This window comes from Choloepus didactylus, chromosome 13 (assembly GCF_015220235.1).
Source record: "Choloepus didactylus isolate mChoDid1 chromosome 13, mChoDid1.pri, whole genome shotgun sequence".
NCBI classification, from domain to species: Eukaryota; Metazoa; Chordata; class Mammalia; order Pilosa; family Megalonychidae; genus Choloepus; species Choloepus didactylus.
Window position 1 is genome coordinate 81,640,584 of NC_051319.1, and position 8,583 is coordinate 81,649,166.

At 39.4% G+C, this 8,583-nt stretch overlaps 1 pseudogene; it reads left to right on the top strand.

The window, feature by feature from the left end:
* Window positions 1-207: 207 nt before the first annotated feature.
* On the top strand, window positions 208-5,208 carry LOC119507768 (annotated as a pseudogene).
* Window positions 5,209-8,583: the final 3,375 nt, after the last annotated feature.

An 8,583-nucleotide genomic window follows, 5' to 3' on the forward strand; every position in this document is an offset into this window, starting at 1 on the left:
AGTGAGAGGCATTGCTACAGGTCTGGAAAAACAGAGGCACTACTTTAGTCATTTTCAGAATATAGTACGCAGCTGTTCTGCTGGTATGCCACACATCCTGAGGTTGCTCTCAAGGGCTAAAAACAGAATTCAGGCGATCAGCCCAGTGTACAGCCAAGTTCATTCTTTTTCAAGGCGGCCCCATTTCAAATAAAATGGGCATCTTGTATGGACCCTTTCCTAACCAAGAGCGGGTCTTCCCCACCAGGCTCCAAGCTCCTGGAGGGCAAGGGCTATATCTCGTTTACCTTTTTAGCTTATGTACCTGGTAAACCACCTGGAAGACATCAGGTACCCAAAAAAATGTTTGTTGAATAAAGGAATTAATTGCTTTTCTCTTGTTTTATTTTGGGTTTGGAGTGGGATTGAGGAAGGAACATTCATATGTATACAAAGAACCAGGAGTTGAAAGGATCTTTCTAAAAATTACTGTCAGGAGTACCAACTTATTCCCAACTTCCAATTCATTTATTCTCTTTACTCTTCACTGCTTATCATTTATAACTTATGCTCTACCACCATGGATTAAACTACTTATGGCTATCCAAATATCACCACCATCATCATCATCATCAACATCAATATCATCATCATTTCTATCCACCCCTCTCAAGATACACACTCCTCAAGTCTTAGTTGCAGCACCTCATCTTTCAAGAAGCTTTTTTCAACCAATATAGCTGAAAGGGGTATCTTCCTCTTGCTTCCCGATAACACTTTATATTTAGCTTATGGAACTTACAGTGTTCTACCATGTGCAATGGTTAGTTGTACAGGTTTTGTATTTCTTATGGGACTGAGAGCAAGGATCACTTTGAATTTTTTAGGCATCCAGCATAGTGCTTTCTACACAGCAGTCATCTGAAAAGTGCTTGGTGAGGCTAAACTTTGCATAGTAAGAAATATAATCGAACAACCCAATATAAAATATAAAACAAGTGAGCCTTAAAATATGTGCTTTATCCATAAAGACCTTTGTATTAGTCAGGGTTCTCAAGGGAACAGAACCAACAGGGGATATCTGTAAACATGAGATTTTATAAAAGTGTCTCATGCAACTGTGGGGATGAACGAGTCCAAATTCCATAGGGCAGGCTGGAAGCTGGCAACACTGATGAAGGTTTTCGATGAATTCCTCAGGAGAGGTTGGTTGACTGAAGTTAGAGATGGGAATTCTCTCTTCTGACTGCTGAATTCATCACCTTTCCTTTTAAAGACTTCAACTGATTGGATTAAATGTCTCTCATTGCATAAGATACTCCCCTTAGTTGATTATAGATGTAATCAGCCATAGATGTAACCAACTTACTGATGATTTAAGTCCACGAAATGTCCTCACAGTAAGTAAGGCCGGTACTTGCTTGACCAGATGTGCCAGTTTGAATGTATTATGTCCCCCAAACACCATTATCTTTGATGTAATCTTGTGTGGGCAGACGTTATCAGTGTTGATTAGACTGTAATTCTTTGAGTGTTTCCACGGAGATGCACCACACCCAACTGTGGGTGATAACTCTGACTGGATAATTTCCATGGAGGTGTGGCCCCACCCATTCAGCACAGGCCTTGATTAGTTTACTGAAGCACTATAAAAGCTCAGACAGAAGGAGCGGGCTTGCTACAGCCAGGAGGGACACTTTGAAGAATGCACAGAAGCTTAGAGAGGAGCTGCAGATGAGAGACAGTTTGAAGATGAACATTAAAAGCAGACTCTTGCTCTGGAGAAGCTGAGAGAGGACAAATATCCCAAGTGCAACTAGGAGTGACATTTTTGAGGAACTGCAACCTAGCGAGGCATGTCCTGGGAGAAAGCCATTTTGAAACCAGAACTTTGGAACAGACACCAGCTACATGCCTTCCCAGCTAACAGAGGTTTTCCGGACATCATTGGCCATCCTTCAGTGAAAGTACTCGATTGCTGATGTGTTACCTTGGACACTTTATGGCCTTAAGACTGTAACTGTGTAACCAAATAAACCCCCTTTTATAAAAGCCAATCCGTCTCTGGTGTTGTGCATTCCAGCAGCATTGGCAAACTAGAACACCAGACAACTGGGCACCATCACCTGGCCAAGTTGACACATGAACCCAATCATCACAACCTTCTTTCTAAAAATGTTAACACATTGTTTTGGAAGTTTTGCTCCCTATTATCATCTGATTTATTAGGAAATATCCTCTCTTCCTTGAAACCTAAGGGAAAACTGTCATGAGATTTTTTTTAATCAAGTGAATTTAAAAGAAAAACTAATGACATTAAAAAAATAAGAATTTCACAACATCTTCAAACTGTGAGAAGAGACAGACTGGGACATCAAAAGAACAAGTTCAGGAATCAACAGACTATGTGACCATGGTCAAGCTCTTGAATATCCCAACTATCCTGTCTAAACTACTTCTCAGCATAGTTCTAAGGCAAAATGAAAAAAAATCTTTGAGAAACTATAAAAATCCTAACTAACTTTAAGTTACTGTTGCTAATACTATTATACTTCTCAAAGGAAAGGACCAGGATAGAAGTATATCTCATTTCTTGAAATGACGGATGAGTTGAGGCTTCTTTTTTACTTGAATAAACGCTTTATTTCCTCTTCTAGACAAAACACTCAACCACTGCTGTGCTGGTTTGAATCTATTATGTCCCCCACAAAAGCCATGTTCTTTAACGCAATCTTGTGGGGGCAGACTTATTAGTCTTTTGATTAGGGTTGGACGTTTGATTAGGTTGTTTCCATGGAGATGTGACCCTGCCCATTCCAGATGGGCCTTAATTATATCACTGGAGTCCTTTAAGAGAACTCACGGAAACAAGGAGGTCAGAGAAGCCGAGAGAGACATTTTGGAGAGAAGCTAAGATATATAATCCAGAGTTTGTCCCCAGGAGAAGCTAAGATCTGACACACACACAGATGCTTAGAGATGCAGACAGAAAGACATCTGGAGATATTAAGCTAAGAGATGAAGCCCAGAGTTTGCTCCAGAGAAGCTAAGAGATGAGCCCTAGATGATTAGAAAGAAATGCCCTTGGAGAACAAGTAAGAATGCACAGGAGCTGACAGAAAGAAACTAAGAGAGACAGAAGCCCAGAGACATTTTGGAGAAAGCTATTTTGAAACCAGAACCCAGAACAAATGACCAACAGATGCCAGCCATGTGCCTTCCAAACTGACAGAGGTGTTCTGGACACCATTGGCCTTTCTTTAGTGAAGGTATCCTCCTGATAGTTTGGACACTTTTATGGCTTAATAAATCCCCTTTATAAAAGCCAACCCATTTCTGGTATTTTGCATAATGACAGCTTTAGCAAACCAGAACAAATGCCATCATATATTTACCACTTTGTTCCCCTTTTTTCCTTTTTCATTCCCTCTAGATTAAAGGTTAAGATACATAAACCAATGATACCCCCCATAGCACCAGTGCCCAGTAGGCAAGTTCATTGGTGGCCTTTTAAGAGTTATTTCTTAAAATCATCATATTTTACTGCTGGAGCAGACTTAGATCAGCTAGTCAAACGATACCATTTTCCATCTGAAGAGTCCAAAGTCTAGAGAGAGTATATTACGTGTTCAAGGTCACCCAGCTTCTGTGAGACCCCATAACAGAATCTAGTTTTCCTAACTCCCAGTTCTCAAATTACACCCAACAAGTGTTGAAATGAAATGAATTTAATTGCTTCTTCTTTGTTTAACAAAAATAACTGGACACACTGTAGGATATGGAAGGAAGAGGTGAAAAGTGCTGTTCTGAATGGCTTAAAAGGCAATATGATACAGACTCAGGAGACAAGTTACCTGAGTTCTGATCTGGGCTCCACTGCTTCCCACCTGTCTGACCTTGGAGAAACTGCTTTACATTTCTTATCCTCAGACTCTTCATTTGTAAAATGAAAATAATCATAGTAATTACCTTAAAGGCTGATTATTCATTCAATAAACATTTATTGAACACCTACTCTGTGATAGGTATTGCATTAGATGTCAGGTATACAACAATGAACAAGAAAAACAAGAATTCTACCATTAGTTGACATTGTACTAGGATTCAAGGAGATAATCTATGGAAAATACACATTATAATGGTTAACACCTTAAAAATGTTCAATAAATATTAATTGTTGTTACTATTAAGAATGTACTATATATCCACATTAAAAAAGCAAATTAGGCTTTTCAATTCTCCTGCCTTTCCATGCTTCCACTCTAGCCTCATACCTGCTCTGTTGCCCATTCTGCCACCAGAATGGAATAGGCCATCTCCTTCCCCAAGGACTTCCTGACCAGTGGCATGGCCACTGCCATCTCCAAGATGGCTATGGCCCCCATTGAGTGGTCAAGTTGCTGCTGCTGCACATGCAACACTCCAGTAAACAGACTGCCCCTGACAAACAGTACAAAGGCATCGTGGACTGTACAGTCCACATTTCCAAGGAGCAGGGCATCCTCTCCTCCTGGAGGGAGATCTTGGCCAATATCATCTGCTTCTTCCCGACCCAAGCCCTGAACTTTGCATTTAAGGATAAGCATAAGCAATTGTCCCTGGGAAGAGTAGACAAGCACAAACAATTCTGAAGGTATTTTGCCATCAATGTGGCCTCTAGTGGGTGAATGAAGCCACTTCCCTCTGCTTTGTCTACCTGCTGGATTTTGTTCATATTGGAAATCTGGCACAGAAAGAGAATTCAAAGGCCTGGGAGACTATCCAGTGAAGGCCACCAAGTCTGACAGCACCCAAGGCCTGTACCAGGGCTCCAACATCTCTATGCACGGTGTCATCATCTACAGGGCAGCCTACTTTGACTGACATGTATAATATGTCTAAAAGTCTGCTCCCTGGCCCCAAGAACATCCAGTTTGTGGGGAGCTGAATGATCATCCAAACTGTGACAGCCGTGACGGCCACAGCCAATGTGTTCTTCTATCCGTTCAACAATATGAGGCGGCAATAATGTAGTCTAGGTACAAAGTAACACATCATGTATACTGGGACCAATGAATGCTGGAGGAAGATTTTCAAAGATGAAGGTGGCAAAGCCTTCTTCAAGGGTGCATGGTCCAATATTTAAGAGGCATGAGTGGAGCCTTTGTGCTGGTACTGTATGGTGAATTAAAGAAAGCCCTCTACATGGTGTGTATCTCACTAGAAATGGGAACCAAGAGAATCATGTAGAATCCTCACTTAACTGTTATAGACCATCACCCTTCAAGAAATTCCTATTGTCTTTACCAAGGCCAGATCACATTTGTAGAGAGCTAGGGAAAGTTCTAAAAGAGGGGCTCACTGGATCACGTTTGACCATAGGCACCACTGATTAGTGTATTTATTATTGGGGGGATGGGAAACTTTACCATCATTGTGGGTCCATGGGTTAGGCAGCTCAGCTACACAGACCTAGAAACCCTTGAGTCCAAACACTTGTTGGCCCCTGAGTTGTGTTTAAGCATTTTTATTTTTTTAAATCATGTCTCCCATTTGTACTTAAGCACTATCTCTGTTCATTCAGCTGGATATTTGCAATTATGTTCTTTATAGGGCAGTCTGCTACAAAACAATAAATACACAGGATACTCAAAAAATATCAGCAAATAAATCTTACAAAGAGACAGCTCTGAGCAAGATTTTAGGGCATGAAACAGCTCACACAGCAGTGCTTCACAATGACAGATATCACCAGGGCAACATTTTCCTGAACTCCTTAAGGGCATTTGCTTGATCCTGTAAAACGTTTGATCATGGTCTATGAAAACACCATGTAAAGAGATGTCATACAGAGAACTGAGAAAATCCTCTCTAATTTATCTCCAATAAAGATAACTTTTTCTATAGGAATCAATTAATAAAATCTAATGTATAAAATCTTACATTAAGAAACCTAGAGGATAATTATTTGTATTACAGTAAGAATCATCAAAGATTTCTTTTCAATAACTAGTTTCTCCATCATACTCAAAATATAATGCATTGCTCAAAATTCTAAGTGATTACACAGCCATTTCAGAAACCCAGGTAAATGGGGCCTATGCCTATGCACAATGAAGGAATAATCGGAAGGCTCTTACTAAAATCTTGGTTTCCTCCTTTTAAAGGATAATTTCTTAAAGTAAAATCATGACTGTCATACAAATTAAAAATGAACACATGTCAAAGGTTTTGTTTAATTCATTAATTAAAGAGGGAACCAAGAAGATATTAAAGCACTGGTTCAAGAGGCAATCAGAAATGCTGAAATCAATTTGTCAATAGATGCAAAACTAAGTTCTTGTTGAGGGGGAAGTGATCAGTTGGACCTCCACCACACAAAATTCATTTACACTTCTACAGACAAGAATCATTTACTTTACTATGTTACTATCAGTTTTCTACAACTTTACAGAGTTTAAAATAGCTCAAAGACAACGAAAGGTAACAGATCACTACAGAATCAGATAACCTGAAAGGGTACTCTAGCCAATCCGAGCAATCTAAAGAGCAGCCAGAAAATTATTTTTCAAAGACTTTCACAATTTTTCCTGACATTCCTCTGGCAGGAATAGCTTTTCTCTCTGGACATCAGGTTGCCAATAAATTCAACTTTGACAGCCTGCTAAGAGCCAGATTTCAGGGGGCTAGACACTGAGTCATAGATTCCTACAGGTAACAGAGACCTTTAAGTCATTAGTATTCATAATCACAACACATGAATTACCTCTCTTTTGATATGACATGCCATCCTTTGATGATGAAGACCATGCATCATTCCAGGACAATTTAGCTTTTTGCACTACTACTGGAATTGAGATTATACTGAATTCCCCCAGTTACTGTCATGACTAACAAACATAAATTTTTAAACAATTGGCTGAAACCAGACAGAGAAGTAGTCTGGAGCTATGAAACAAAACTAAATAAAGTAGTTGATCTACATGAGATGCTAAAAAAATACTGGCTGAGCTGAACGGCTTTTGTATTTTTTTATACCAACTTCTATACACTTAGTTGACTGTAAATGTATGACATTTATTTCTTCTTGTCATTTGATCTTCCATAGCACTCTCCAGCTGTTCAGTTCTAAGCACACGGTAGGTACTAAATGAAAGATTGCTATTTAATCATATAATTTATTACAGAGAGTTGAAGTCTAGATTTGTCACAGAAATTTTCAGATAGGGCTTTTTTATGATAACAGAAGTATCTCTACATATTAAACCTAAATTATTTTTATTGCATTTTAAGTGTATTAATCAATTCAATACAATCTAAAGCACATCACTTCTCTTATAGTATATAAAACAAAAATCTTAAGCTTCCAAGGAAAAATGTGCTCTTTTACAATTAAAAATACCTCTCTGTAAAGATGTACAGCCATCTATAAAAGCTCCATCAAAGCCAATGCTAAGATTTATAGTATATTTCTGAAATCAGTAAAATTAGTAATACTAACCCAAACAACTGTGAGCTATCTTCTGTCTTGTGGATTCAGAAGAGGGATAGCTTAAATTTTCTTTAAATGCCAAGACTAAAATTCTTTACATTCCAACTAAAAAATGCTTTGCTCACCATGAGGCTTTGGCTTCCACTCTGCCTTTTAACTCCTCATTCCCATTAGATTTGATGTATAATTATTAGCAGTTAACTCAGGTTTACATATTTTCTGTCCTTCTGTTAGGAGGATGGGCACTCCCCAAGTGTGAAAAATTAAAGGCTGGAGCTCCAGACCCTTCCCCACCCCTTCCAATTAATACCTTAACCTCGGTACACATAGCTGTCATTCCAGTTTATGCCTCTCCTTGCAAGAGAGCAGTGATCTACCTCAAACAAACCCAGCCTTGAGGGGCTCTTTCTGTGGGGACAGCAGGAGCAGAAAACCAAGCAGACAACAAGGAGGCTGTGGGTACCTCTGAAATCAAGGTTGCTGACTGACTGGGTTTTCTCATGTCATATTGATCCTACAGATGCAGAAAATCAAATATTCCTAATTCCTTAGGAGCAGGACAGAGAATACAATAATTAATACTTTTAATTTATAGGATACCAGTAGAGTGATTCACCAGCTCTACTCTCAGGACAGAAGACATTCACTCACTCACTCACTCACACACTCATCAATAGCCACTTATTTAGGGCCTATTTTTTAAAGCACTATCAAAATGCAGGAGGAGATTCAGAGATCTACTGGAACTCAGTATTTCCTTGATCCAAATACCTGGGACTGCTGAAGTCCCTGTACTCCCCAGCACTCTCTCATTACAGATATACCTTGCGAGATGCCAGGACCAAGCTGAGTCAGTGGAAGACTAGAGAAAGCAGGAGCTTTCATATATCTCCTCTTACTCTCCTCAGTATTATCTGGGCCCTTGACTCTGATCTGGGAAGGCCAGACAGAATTTGAAGAAAGACCTTAAGAAGTGTTTCTGGTGACTTTCATACTGGCAATGACAATAGCAGGGAAAGATGAAGAGAAATTGTACTGATATAGCCAGAGGAAAGAGAGTTGTGTGAAAAGAAGAAGCAGAAGAGTAATGAATAGAGAGCAGTGAACAGATGATCTTTAGCAGGGACAGCAGT